The sequence below is a fragment of the Vicugna pacos genome, chromosome 36, assembly GCF_048564905.1.
Source record: "Vicugna pacos chromosome 36, VicPac4, whole genome shotgun sequence".
Classification (NCBI taxonomy): Eukaryota; Metazoa; Chordata; class Mammalia; order Artiodactyla; family Camelidae; genus Vicugna; species Vicugna pacos.
In genome coordinates this window covers 6,285,186-6,298,915 of record NC_133022.1, presented here as the reverse complement: position 1 = coordinate 6,298,915, position 13,730 = coordinate 6,285,186, and the positions used below count along the sequence as shown (strand labels likewise).

Genomic DNA, 13,730 nt, shown 5'->3' with positions numbered 1-13,730 from the left:
GCAGAGAATTGCTGTGGGCAATAGTGTGCTGTCTTTTAAGAGTACATAGATAGTTAGAAGGATGAAAGCTGAATTTACAAAACTTTTGAAAATTATGATTGACTTTGAAAATTGTAAAGGAGATTGTAACATTCCTCCTAAGCTGGTCTGTCCACCATGAGAGTTAGCCAGCTATGAGTTGTCATTGTGTACAGAAATTGTCTTATTAAGCAGTGGTATTTTATAAAATCAAAGTCTGGTTCCCCACCTTGCTGGAGTAAAGAAGGCCCTTACCAAGGTCTGTTTACAATCACTAGTCCTTTTGTCTCTGCCAAGGGAGAAGTCTACAAAATCGTCGTCTTGCTGGGTGAGTTCTCTGACTTTAGTTTTCAAGCCCTGAAAGGGAAATTCTTTCAGAGCTTGAGCCAGGGAAAAATTTTCAAGTGACCTTCACTACTAGGATCCACAGGGACACCATTAAGCAAAAGCAAGACACAATCATTTGCGGAATCTCTGCTGTGGAGCCAGAGCATCACCAGGCCCTGCAGCCTCCAGAGGACAAAGGAGAAAGGGAACTCCCTCCAACGCCGCAGAGCAGGACTGTGGGCATGTTCACAGGGGCGCATCAGTGTGCGGTGGGTATCGCTTCACGTTAGGATCTGGGTTCAGCAGCGGCCGCAGCGCACTTGTGCGGATGCAGTGACCCAGTGACCGCGGGGGCGGCTCTCCTCGCCGGCTTGGAAGGATTTCATCACTCCTTGTTTGCTGACCCCAAGTTCCCAGGCTGGTTTCTTCTTTCCTTCTTTCTGATATCCACTCATCGCTGTGGTTCTTTGGCTGGCTCGGATTTTGGCTCAGTTTGAAGGCAGCTGCTCTGGGATGGAACTAAGACACAGGTTTCTGCCCAGATATATTTGCCACACACAGTGCAGCTGCTGTAACAACTACTAATGCGAGCCTAGATTTTTCCGTTCTTATAACTTGACAGCCATGGGGGACTGGAGATAAAATGAAGGTGGTTTAAACAAAAGAAAAAGTCAAATTACAACAAACCTCCAAATCTAATTCCAACATTAATCCCAATTTGTGGTAAAACGTTTTATTTTTATTTGACTTTGATCAAAGACCTAGCTAAATATTCTGCAGTGTTTTATTATATTACACTCAGTTTAATACACAAAACAAAGTGACATAAAAATTGTAGTAATTTATTTTGTTCACTTGAAATTTGCCTTATTTTTCTAAATAAAATTTTTGTTTGTTTGTGACTCCAAGTGTATGTATGGGTCCCCAACACCTTTCTTTGAAAAAAAATGTAAGATACAAAGACAGTGCCCTCACTTTGGCACTTAAACTATGAAAATGACAAAGAAATTACTCCTGTCAATTGAACTGTCTAAAGTGAAATATATTTTATTGACCTATACCTAAAGAACACCTAAAAATCAATTATTCCACTTAACCTGGAAGTGGGGAGAGTGAAGCCAAATATTTGGAACTGTTGTGTAGCACCTATTGTGTTTTTTCACCCAGTGGCTTCCATCTTCCATGGATTTATCTGCAATGATTTTCAAACTGTACAGTAGCATTTGCTCACCTTGTTTCATTCCCTTGCTTAAAAGCTATCAATTGTATCATAATAATAGTAACTAACCCTTATTGTGGCTTACTATGAGCCAGATGCAATTCTTTTTATATAGTAACTCATTTATTCCTACAACAACTCAATGAAGCAGGTGGCATTGTTATTCCCAATGATATATCAGCGAACCAAAGCAAAAACAAAGTGACTCAAGGTCACTTTGGGATTTAAATTCAAATAATTCTCACCCATAATTTTCACCACTTTTATTTCTGTCTGAAATCCTCCATTATTATGGAATAAAAGCTAAATGCCTTAGCATTGTATATAAGAACTTTTAGAAACTGGTCTCACTGTTTCATGAACTCCTATTCATCCTCCAAGGGTCAGTCATCCTATACAGCTACTTTTTTCTTCTTTCTTCTCTTCCTCAAAGTGCCCACCACTGGTGACTCCTGTTTATCCCTTAAGACTCAGTAGGGGTTACTTCTTTATGTAGCTTTCCGTTACTTTCATAAACAAATTTATCCCCATACTAGAATATTCATGCTATACATTCTTCTATTAGCACCTGTAATACAACATTTTTAAGTATGTTTATCTCCCTTTCTAGAACAATCTTTTTCCAGCAAGGGCTTGTATCTATTAGTGTGTTGCTAATAAATTTAGTGGGTCAAAAATCAAACTTTTTCATAATAAGATAGAACAAAAAATTACAAAGTAAAAAACTGAATATTGATTCATAAAACTACTGTTTCATTGTGTATGTGTTATTATGGGTTGAATTGTGTCCCCCAAAAATACTCTCCAAGTACCTCAGGATGTGACCTTTTTTGGAAATAGGGTTATTGCAGGTGTAATTAGTGAAGTTAAAATGTGGCTATGCCAGAGTAGGGTAAGACCCAATCCAATATGTCTAGTGTCCTTTAAAGAAGAGAAGAGGCTCAAAGAAAGAAGGCACATCAGGGGAGAATGCCATGTGAGATCCCTACCAGAGATTGAAATGCTGGAGCTGCAAGCCAAGGAGTGCCAAGGATTGCTAGGAAACCACCAGAAGCCAGAAAGAGGCAAGGAAGGATTGTCTTCTACAGGTGTCAGAGGGAGCATGGACTGCTGCCCACACCTTGACTTCAGACTTGCAGCCTCCAGAATTGGGAGACAATAGATATCTGTTGTTTTTAGCCACTCAGTTCTTGATACTCTGTTAACAGCAGCCCTAGCAACTAATACATGTGTGTCTGTGTGTACTGGATTGCAAGGAAATGTATTTCTTGCTGTGGGCCCAGTCAAAAAAAGTGTGAAATCATTTTTCTAGATTATATATAATTCAAAGTCGGTAATTACTTCTTAGGTTTTCTGTCTCTGGTAATGTGTTTATTGCTTGCCACACAAGAGCTTAATAAATGTTTGAAATCAAAAAGGGTGAAGTGAGAGGTGAATAAAAAGAAAAAGAGTAGGAGTAGGGAGAGAGGAAAAGAGGGGTAAGGAGAGGAGGAAAGGAAGGAAGGGAGAGACAAAGAAGATCAAGGGAGGAAGGAAGAAAGGTTAATTCTGTGCTGGCTTCAGGGAGGGAAACTACTCAATTTCAGAGCACTGTGGGGTCGATACAGAGAATTATAGCCTGATTTAGAATAGACTCAATGATAAAAGTACTCTGGTGATTTCCTACTTTTTTTTATACTATTAGAGATACTGTGGTTGAGAACAAACAGAGATTTTTATGAAAATAATAGAAAAAGTTTAAAATTCTGCCCCATGCAAATACAATTCACTTTTACCTTCCAACCAATTCTGAAAAGTGTTTATAAGATGGAGTAATATTTAAAAGTCCTTTGATGTAGATTCCTCACATTGGCCTGGGCCATTAAGCACACAAAGGAAACTGGTATACAAGGAATGAGGAGCTGCCTTACCTGTTCCAGCTGCTTAAATATGAATTTTCATGCCTTTTACTTGAAACATGTTATTTCTCCTCTGTCATATTGCCTTTATTTATAATTCTACTTTAAAAAACCAATTATTCAGTGATTCAGAAGGCATACAGGCAGAAATAGTAAATGCTTGATGGTGTTAAAAAAAGCTTCCTGCAAACTTCTTAAGCTTAAAATGGACATGAGTACATTATATATGCAAACACCTCTAGATAGTAATGTCCATTCTAACATCTTGGTAGCTGTAGAATCACAGCCTCTGAGCCATTTAATTCACTTCTAGATAGCACTAGGGTGCCAGTGCATAACAATAGAGGAAGAAGAAAATGAATAAAAATAAAATATTCCATCAGGTTGCAGCAAGTAAGGCTTACTCCAAGTTTCATATGATCTTGGTCATCTCTTCCCAAGACTGCTAGGATGAGAGCTTTGCAGGGGCTTACAAACTGTCTGCATTACTCTCCAACATATATTCATGAATGCACATTAGCTGCAATGATAACATTTTTAAAATAAATGCCAGGATACATGGATAGGTAAAGAATTTTTGTTCTGACTTCTGAGTTTACTCATATGAAAAACATTATGTAGGTAAACATAATAATGCAAATCACATTTAATTGCTTACATTGAACAAATGTCTAACTGAAATAGCAGCTATCTGAACATCCAGGATGGGTTATGTCTGAGGCCGTGCAGTGTCCTGTGCTGCTGTCCCACTCTGGTGTTCTTGATCTATACAGTTAAGATCAATTATCAGCGAGCAGTAGTTTAGAGAATTTCATTCCCTACAGGCATGTACTTCTCTACACCTTCAGTCTCAGGACAAACATGACCTAAAGAAATTAGCTTACAGCGATTTTATAAACTTTAAAATCATAATTCTAGAAGTTGTACAAGGCCATAATTCACATTGAGGTAAACAGGTGATATGTAAAGGGAAGCGAGCTTACCACTGGTTTACCTCTTTGTGTTAAAAAGTCTTTCTCATATCTTACTAGTCCAAATAAACCAGCTCCTAGGCAATCAAACCTCAAAAATCTTAATATTCCAATGAACTGGGAAAACAGTATCTTGTGTTGGGTTCTAATCTAGGACTGGAACTGAAGAACATTCAGTGCTTTGATACTTCTGTTAAGAGTCTCAGATATATTATTAACTCTTCCTTGGATGAAAAGAGCAATGGGGAATCTATTAAGAAGCCAGCAAGAAAACTTTGAAATGGCTGATTTTTTTAGAGATTCATTATCAGCCTCATAGGTTGCCCAGGTCAATTGTCAAAAGTTAGAATGTGTAAAATTGCTAAGAATTAACTCATCTCTTTAGCCCCCAAAGATACTCTTCTACTTAAAATGTCTCCCCAACCAGAAGATTTTCCTGTTCTAGATTTTTCATCCAAATAGTCTCATGTGTTTTCTACCTAAGTAAATGCTGATTTGATTTTCATTCATATATGCCAGAAAACAAATATGAAAATAATCTCTCTTCTACTTCTTAGACATAGCCAGTGAAGTTATAGCAATCTACTGCCTCTACCATTAAGAGTGCTCATTAGCTCTCCTTAGAAAGAAACTGGGGAATCACAGAAATAATTTGAAAATAACACTCACGTGAATTATCTAAACAAGGTTTAGAAACTTGAAAGAAGTCAAGATAGTCACAAAGTGATTAAACAGTGGAGTTTTGGGTCTTAGAATCTAAGTTAAAACAAAGCACTCTATCCAAGGCAGCAAGAAGAAGGAAGAGCCAGAGGAACAGAGCTTCTGGTCCAACTAAGGAAACGAACAGCAACTACTTGCACAAGTGGTGTCTATGAGAGATGAGTGTTACGGCCAAGTGCCAGGCAGATGGGAAACACAGGACAGGAGTAGAGTTAGGAGAAAGGTAAGAAGTGTCCTCGGCAACTGTTTTTAATGAAGCAGAAAGGTGCTGAATATGAATGAGTCAAGACACCTTAAAGGTATGGTGAGGTCAGATAAGACCATGAAGATATTTGAAATGTATTTCCTTTATACAGATAGCTAACTATTTGAAATGAATGATGTATTTAAAGACTGTCAAAAAGGTAATCTTCTCAAAGACAAGTACTCTATCTCTTTAGCCAGTCACAGTTCTTAATGATCATATAATATAAATAAGCCTGGGTGCCACCAAGTCCCAAATGGACTATTCAGAAGAACTTATGACCTCATAATCCTGGCCATGACTAACGACCAGTAGTGAACAATTCATCTAATAGAAGGAAATGAATTGTCTAGTCAGCAACCGATATTATGTTTCTCAAGAATTTCTATCAAGACTAACTATGCATAGTAGGTAGAAAGTGAACTGAAAGGCCCTGTGGATTCTTGAGGCCCACAGTTTAGGATATAGAGATGACTAAGTAGTGAAACTCTTTCCTCAGAGGAGAGTGGAGCAAAAATGAAGAAAGAAGCAGATACTTGAGAACCAGGGCTCCAGAAATAGAGTAGCTTTGGTAGGGTTAATTTCAACCATTGAAAATAATTGCTTTGAATTTTTTCTCTTCCACTGATATTCACATCCCTTTTGTATTTGCTTGTTCTCCAAAATAATGAAAAATATTCTGTGTAATAATGGAAAAAGAGGGACATCTATTTCTTCAAGTCACAAGATGAAATTCAGCTGAGTTTTGAAAAAAGTTAAGCAGGAAAAAAATTACATTGTTTTCATAGTAAAAGAAAAAAATGAATAATTTTGCATCTGAATTTTTAGGTAAATAAAAGATCCAAAAAAAAAATCGCAAACAAATCTTCTGCCTAAAAGAAAAATCTTTTTAATGATCTTGGGCTGCAGTGTAGGAAAGTCACAAAGGAAGAGAAGACCTAGTTTATCAGCCAGCCATTCACAGTTTCCACATAAAGGCTCAGAGATAAGCAATCAAATAAAATCATATTTATAGACAATCATTTGGGGCATTTCTTTCTTAAGGACAAAGTAAATAGTAAGAATCCACTCTTCTTACTCAATAGGAGAGAAAAATCTTTAGGAGAAAATGATGACTAAAAGCCTAGGGGTAGCATTCTATGTACAAGAGCAGCAGGCTAGCTGGCTCTCATAGCTGATGTCGCGCTAACCATGCCATCACAACGATTTTAAGAAAACCAATTATTTTCAGAGGCCATAGATTACAAAGGACAATTCGTATCAGCTTGAAAGAACCAGCAAAAAGAAAGAACTGAAGATGTTCAAGGTATTCTCACCTCAAAAGTCATTTTGCTTTGCTTCAGTAGAACAGATGTCTTTGGTGGTTGAGTTCATATGCTTATATTGGTAGGGTTTCTTTGGTGATGAAGAGGGACTTTAAGTGATCATAATAAATACTACGAGAGCAGCATGTGCATAAGGAATATTTCCTTAACAGATATTCCTGTAACAAGGACAATTTGTGCTAATTCCAGGTATCAACATTTTGATCAGAACACAGAGTATTCCATATGGATGTCATACAAATAACTATACCTGGACGGATGATTTTTAAATCTGAATCTTTGAAAAGATATTTGGAAAAGTCTGAGCCTAATGCTGGCATGAGAATTGTATACATTAACTTAAACATAAATGTATATAATTACAGAGAGTGGGTAAGGCTCTGTTCTGTGGTGCTTAAGACAATTCAAACCTGAATTCAGACACAGGTTTGCTGAGTAATACATGCTAGCAACATGACCCTGGGCAATTTGCTTTCCCAACTTCCTTGGCTATAGAATGGAAATAATGAGAGTAGTTGCCTTATTACCTCTTGTTGGGAAAATTGTGGAAAAAGAAACCAATCAGCATAAATTTAATTCACACTAGGTAATCAGTACAATAGCAGGATGATTATGGTCACATCGCTCATAACAACATTAATCTCTAGCTCCTCCTCATTATGGATCTGCTCTGAACACTCGCTCTTGCGTATCTCCTAATTCTAACCATCACGGTGTTTTGATTGATTGATTGATTGACCGTTGTGGGAGGGTGGGGGAGGGGTAGACACTTTCAAGTAACATTAATGGAAAATAATATCAGGGAAAGCACAGCTTCCTCTAGCAAAGGACAAACCACAGTGAGTCAACTGAGAATTCTTTGGTAGGAGCAACAACTGTTTCAGATTCTGACATGTTTTGCCTGAGGTTACGTCGCAGGTTAAAACTGTTTGCTGCTTCCGGTGGGGAATCTTTGGAAGTTTCTGTCTCTTCTTAGCCAGTGATTCCTGAGGATTACCTGTCAGGATCTGCCTTAAAGTTTATCTCGTGTCCTGATTTATTTGGCTATATAGCCAAGCAAAATATCTGAAGTGTATATATAACATTGTAGAGCAATTTAAAATGTTTTATTTTTCTAGAGCAAAAACCATTCTTCCTACTTTCTCAACACGCGTGCATGTTTGTTATATTATATAAATATTAATAGATATTTAAGAACTAATGTTTTGTTGTTTGTTTTGGGGGGGCTTATTTGCTTGTTTAAGCTTCATCTGTTTTCTTTGAGTTTCTTCATCTGGGCTTTTGCCCCAAAATGGCTTCCACTTTGATTTTCACATCAGATTGGTAGATGCCAGGAATTAGCTCCTAGAGAACTGTGGACTAAATGCAGTCAGCTCTGGTAAGGCAGCACACCCAGATCCCAAGCAGCAGATGTTCATTACAAACCAGTGCCAAATATTTAAAAGCCATTTTGAGAAATTTAAGTGCTGCTTTAATGTGCCAAGGAAAATAAGATTAACTTTGTTAAAAAAAATTTTTTAGGTTTAAATACAAAAACAGAACAATAGCAGAACATATGTTGTCTGTTAACTAATTTAATCCCATGTGATCATACTACCCTGTTCTCAAGAACCCTAAAGGGATGCATTTAACTTACTGCTGTTCTGTTCTCATGATTCCTAATTCACTGACTGTTGTCACTAGTTTAACACTGTGGGCTGTAGATTCTCAGCTAATAATGCCCTTCAATATCTAGCTCAAAACACTTTTTAAAAATCCAATTCCCAAATTTAGAAACGTCATCTCTTACAAGATAAATTCCAGGCCTGAGTAAGCCCTTTATTTTTCGGTTGGGAGAAGTGATGATTACATTGTGACTTCTCTAATACCTTCCGCATCCTGGGCGAGGTACTTAGTGAACTCTCCTAAGGAGTTTGCTCTCGTGTTGGTCCTCTCAGCATCCTGTTCAGTTTGCTCGCCATCTGCTGTCACTTTGGGGGCCAAATGATGCAAATTTTGGGAAAACATTTTTAATAGAGATGCTGAAGCTTGGGCTAGATAAACTCCCAGCAGCTGCATTTTCTTCCAAATATTACTTTGAGCCCAAACCAGTCTATGAGTTATTGATCAGATGTGCTGGAAATGATGCCCCATGCTCAAGTATACAATTAAACTTTGTTACCTCTTCCATTAAATGGAAATCACAGAGCTGTATTTGGTCTTTTTAAAATCCTCATTATATGTAATAGCACAGATGAAGTGACAAAGCACAATGATTTTTGAAATATCTTTAAGGCACTACTGCCAAAAGTCTTCAGCGGATTCTTCTGCCTCTGCATGTTGCAGTTTTGTCCATATTTTATGTGCTGAAGAAGGAGAAGTGTAGCAGTGATCTCTTGAAAGAGCACAGGCCATCTGCCTCAATAAGCTTGTTTCTATAGATTTGGTTTAGATCAATACAGTAATCAAAGAAACAAAGAGGGGGAAATGCTTAGCTACTAAGTAGCAAACACTTGTTTTATAAAACTCTATAAAGATCCAGTAAAACATTAAAAAAAGAATAAATGCTAACTTTCCCCATATGACATCACCAGAAAAGCTTCTGGTAATTACAGAACCATGTATTACTGTCAACAAAATAAAGGAGAACCCCACAACAGCTGCCACCTCCCGAGGGGTGTCCTTATTTTGTTCCACCCTCATTCACACTGCAGGTACCAACTGACACAATGAAATCCATTTACTGTGCTCGTAGTTAAGGTACATCATAGTCAAATAAAAATGACATATATGACATTAAAAGTTTCAGATACTACAAGGCTTAGAGCACCTTGTAACAATAGGTCTGTGCTTCCTTTTCCTGTGTGTTATGCACATACTAATAAATATGGCTTCCTTTTCTAAAAAGATAGGGATAATCTAATTACAGATAATGAATCAAAGAATCACAAACTGCCTCAATATAATTCGAATAAGGTCCAAGTTGGCAGAGTAGTAATACTCTACAATCTTGTGTCAGAGTGCCTGCATGTTAGACATGCCCAGAGAATCTAAATTTTTTTATACATAAAGGGATTTTAAATAGAAGTTAAAATAGAACTAAATGGCCAGCATGGAACATGGTAGGAGATGCTGTAGGAATTATACTGCATTTTATGATTTCCTAGGGGGCAGTAAGAAGTTTAATTTATAAAAGTTTTCAAGGTTTTACATAAAAGGTAGAATATAAAGTTCAACTGTTATCATCTAATTTTTCTTTCTTTTTTTTTAATTCCAAGATATTTTATGAGAAAATAAATGAGTAGAACTCAGTGAAGCATTGGGAGAATAGCCTCTTAGATAAATGAATTCTTTAGTTAATTCATTTCTTCTTTTCAACAATTTACTTTCCAGTAGTCCAGATGGAATTCTAGACAGAAGAGCAAGCTGTTTTTCCTCATCCTCACGGTCCAAGCCATGGGACACAGTGCGGTTCTCACTGACATGCAGGCCTATTGCAATTAAAGGCATTTCGTGTTCCCTTTGATGAAGTTTTCTTTCTCCCTGGTTTCCTGCTTCATCTGTCATTTGTCCAATATCGGGGCGATCAGCCAGAGGAGGAGAGAAGGATGCACAGTTAGCTGCTCGTGTGTGTCTTCGTCTTTATATACACTCAGTGATGAGCTCGCACGTTGCCTGGCAAGTACTCTTCAAGCCTCTCGTGTCTATCCGCCCTTCTCCGTGTTGGGATATGTATCCACTTGGAACTCCACCATCAGGTCTGGCAACTCTCTGGACAGATGCCTGTATCAGGGGCATACACATGGGGTGGGAGGGCGGGGGACGAGGCCCAGTGCATGATGATAACTGCCCAGGAGACTCGGCTGGACGGTGAGGCGGAGAGCGTGTACCCTAGGCAGTGACCAGCAGGGGGCCCCTCGCTACGTGGAGGGTTCCAACACCTCTTGCTTCTGTTTGGAAATGAGTTGAGCTTTCTTTACTGACAGGTATACCTCTTCCTGAGGATCACACTAGTAGAACTTCCGGATATAAGAAATCAGAGGCTTAGGCAGTGGGAGATCCAGGATGTGATCTATCCAGACGAGCTGTCGGATTCGGAATAGGCAAAGGTGCAGGAGGAATTTGACGTTGCTGAATCGGGACACTGGGCAGAGTAGCTGCACTGGAGTTGGTGGCAGTCCTGGAACCCTGGATCTCAAGAAAGAAAGAAACTTCCATTCTTGGGGTGCATGATGGCTCTCTTAATGAACTCCACTACTGACTGACAGCGATCCTCAAATTTGGGATGATACCACAGGCCGAAGTTTCCTCTGCAGTGCTCCATTCTAGTGTGGGGGGCGGTACCCTGTGGTTGGAAACTGAGGCTCAGGATACGAGGATTAGAGCTGTCTCCTACCAGGACAGACCCATCGGGCTTGCCTTTCAGCTTCATCTCTGCATCTTCCCAATTCATTGGCCCCCAATACCAACACTTCTCCAACTCTTGAAGGCTGGCTGCCAAGCTGCTGAGTCGGGTGGGTAGAGGGGACACTGAAGGTGTTGCAGGGACTAGCTCTACAGGCATTTGGCTGCTCGGATGGGAGCAATCCGGGGAAATGCATCTAGGAGACTGAGGCTTCTTTGTGGAAGACGGGGGTTGGCTGGTGTGGAGAGGGCACGCCCCGCTGAGAGATGTCCACGTCTACAAGTGACACTGTTTCACCTGTGAACAGGGGGCTGAAGGAGATTGGAGAAAATGCACTTTGAGTTCTTGTCAACCTGGGTTTCCCCTCCGAGTCCAGCTCCCGGCCTGCAGAGCCTCCCATGTCTGTCAGGCTCGCAGCTGAAGCAGCCCGCTCTCCGGAAGGCCTCCTGCGGCCCCAGCACCACCGCCGGGGCCACCGCTGCGGCTGTTTGTGCGAAAGAGGTGACTGAGGCGGATTTTGAGCGAGCCCTTCCGAGAAGGGCCCATGAGCGGCCTAAGGGCCCAGGAGGGGGCGGGGGAGGTTGCTGCTGCTGCTCCCTCTACTCCAGCGCCCTGGAGGGACCACGTCCCGCATCGGGAAGGGCACCGGGGTATTTCAGGGCCTGGGGGCTGCGGAGGGGGAGCTGCGGGGGGCGGGGGCACGGGCAGCAGCCCCCGCCCACCGTCTTGATCCCCGGCCCCGCCGGCTGCCTGAGCCCCAGAGGCGCCGGGCCCAATGTCCGCTCGAGCGCCCCCCCGGCGGCGGGGCCTTGGGGTCCAGGGCGCAGCGGTGCCAGCGACACAGCGGTTCCGAGGGGCCGGGCTCCAGGGCCACCTCTGCGTCCCCCTCCCCCTCCCCCTCCGGCGGCTGAGCCACGCCGCGGAGCATCGTCAGCTGCGGCGGCCGGGAGCCCCGCGGGCCGGGCCGCGCGAGGGAGGGCGGCGGCGGCGGGCCTGGCTCGGGGGCGCCTTCCCGTAACCGGTACTAAGCGGCCGCCGCCTCTGCCTCGCCATCCCTGAGCTCAGCCCTGGGCATCGAGCAGAGAGACGGAGGGCGGGCGGCGGGGAGCCGGGCTGGGGTCGGGACGAGCCTGGGCCCCGCCGGAGCCCCGCCCGCTGCGACCCGGAGCGACAGCGCTGATGGCCGCCGCGGCCTCTGCCTCATGGCGCGGGCGGGGGGCGCGCCGGGCCCCTTGTGGTCTCAGGCCGCCGCCGCCCATGACCTAATTTTTCAACCTGCAATTGTTATCATCACAAACAGAAGGATGAAAAGATAAGAATCCAATGGAAGTTTTAAAAAGTCCTCTTTATAGTTTCAGTACATACACACAATGATTTGGAAGATGTCAATCAATATATTAGAATGCTCTCAATTAACTCTTGTAAAATATTACTAATGGAACTATTTTCACTTGTAGGTTTGAGGCTCAGTTAAGTAAAGAAACTGCTTATACATACACACCACACAAATGTATACTCACATAATTTTTTAAATATTGCTTTTGAATTACCAAAGGCAACTGCCTTAGGTGTCGTCTCATCTGGACTTCACCCTATTCTGTAGTATCACTGCTATTTCACACATCACAGAACAGTGTGATAAGGGACTTGAACAACATTATGATCATTTTCAACATCTTAAGAATTAATATATCACCAGCACTAGTATCTCTTACTACACAGAAGATGTATATTATAATTTGAACTAAAATTTATTTCTTGCTTTATCATTATCTTATTTATATTACCCAAAAGGAATGCCTTACATAAATGTTCATACCCTCAACTTCACCAACTTGTGTATGCTCAAAGCATCTAATTTTTTTAAAGTAAATGCATACTGATTCACTCTCCTTTTCACATTCTGGATGGTCAAGGTAGTATTCACTGCCTCGACTTCCACTTACCTAGGTAATGTACACAATAACGTGTAGAAGTCCTCATTAACAAGCTCAGTACCAATTACCTGAGTCCTCCAACACTGAGATGCCAAGAATTCTACACAATAAGAAATAAGTCAAGAATGTTATCATCAGGACTATGCAATTAACCTCCCTGGCTTCCTTTTAATATATGAAATATGCCAAACTCTTCCCTTCTTTGGACCTTCTTGTATTCTGTTGTCTTTGCCTGGAATAAGCTTATGCTCAACCCTTTCAGTGACTGGATCCTTGTCATCCATCAGCTTTCAGTTTAGTAAGTATCTCATCTTGGGCAGCCACCCCCAGGGCAGCCAGCTAGGTTTCAGAACTTCCTGCAACAGAGCATTTTCTCCATAGCACTGTGATAATAGCAATTTAGAATGACTGCTTACGCGCTGGCATACCTACCTGTTGGCTACCTCCCTGACTAGAAGGTAAGCACTAAGTGGACAGGAACTTGGTCGGTTTTGCTCATCACTTTATAACCAGCTTCCAGTACGATGCCTCACTTACAGCAAATGTTGAGTGGATGTTGTTAAATACACCACTAAACAACAATTTTCTAACTCATCTTGCCAACCCTGTTGCCATTCTTACTGCCTAATTATTGTCTGCCTTTCTAGGAACATTCCCAGAAAAAGCTTTGTTCATACTGTTGCTCCC

The 13,730-nt window shown here is 41.2% G+C and overlaps 1 pseudogene; it reads right to left on the bottom strand.

Annotated features, from left to right (window-relative positions):
* Positions 1–10,621: 10,621 nt before the first annotated feature.
* On the bottom strand, positions 10,622–12,181 carry LOC140691715 (suppressor of cytokine signaling 7 pseudogene; annotated as a pseudogene).
* Between the last annotated feature and the right edge of the window lie 1,549 nt (positions 12,182–13,730).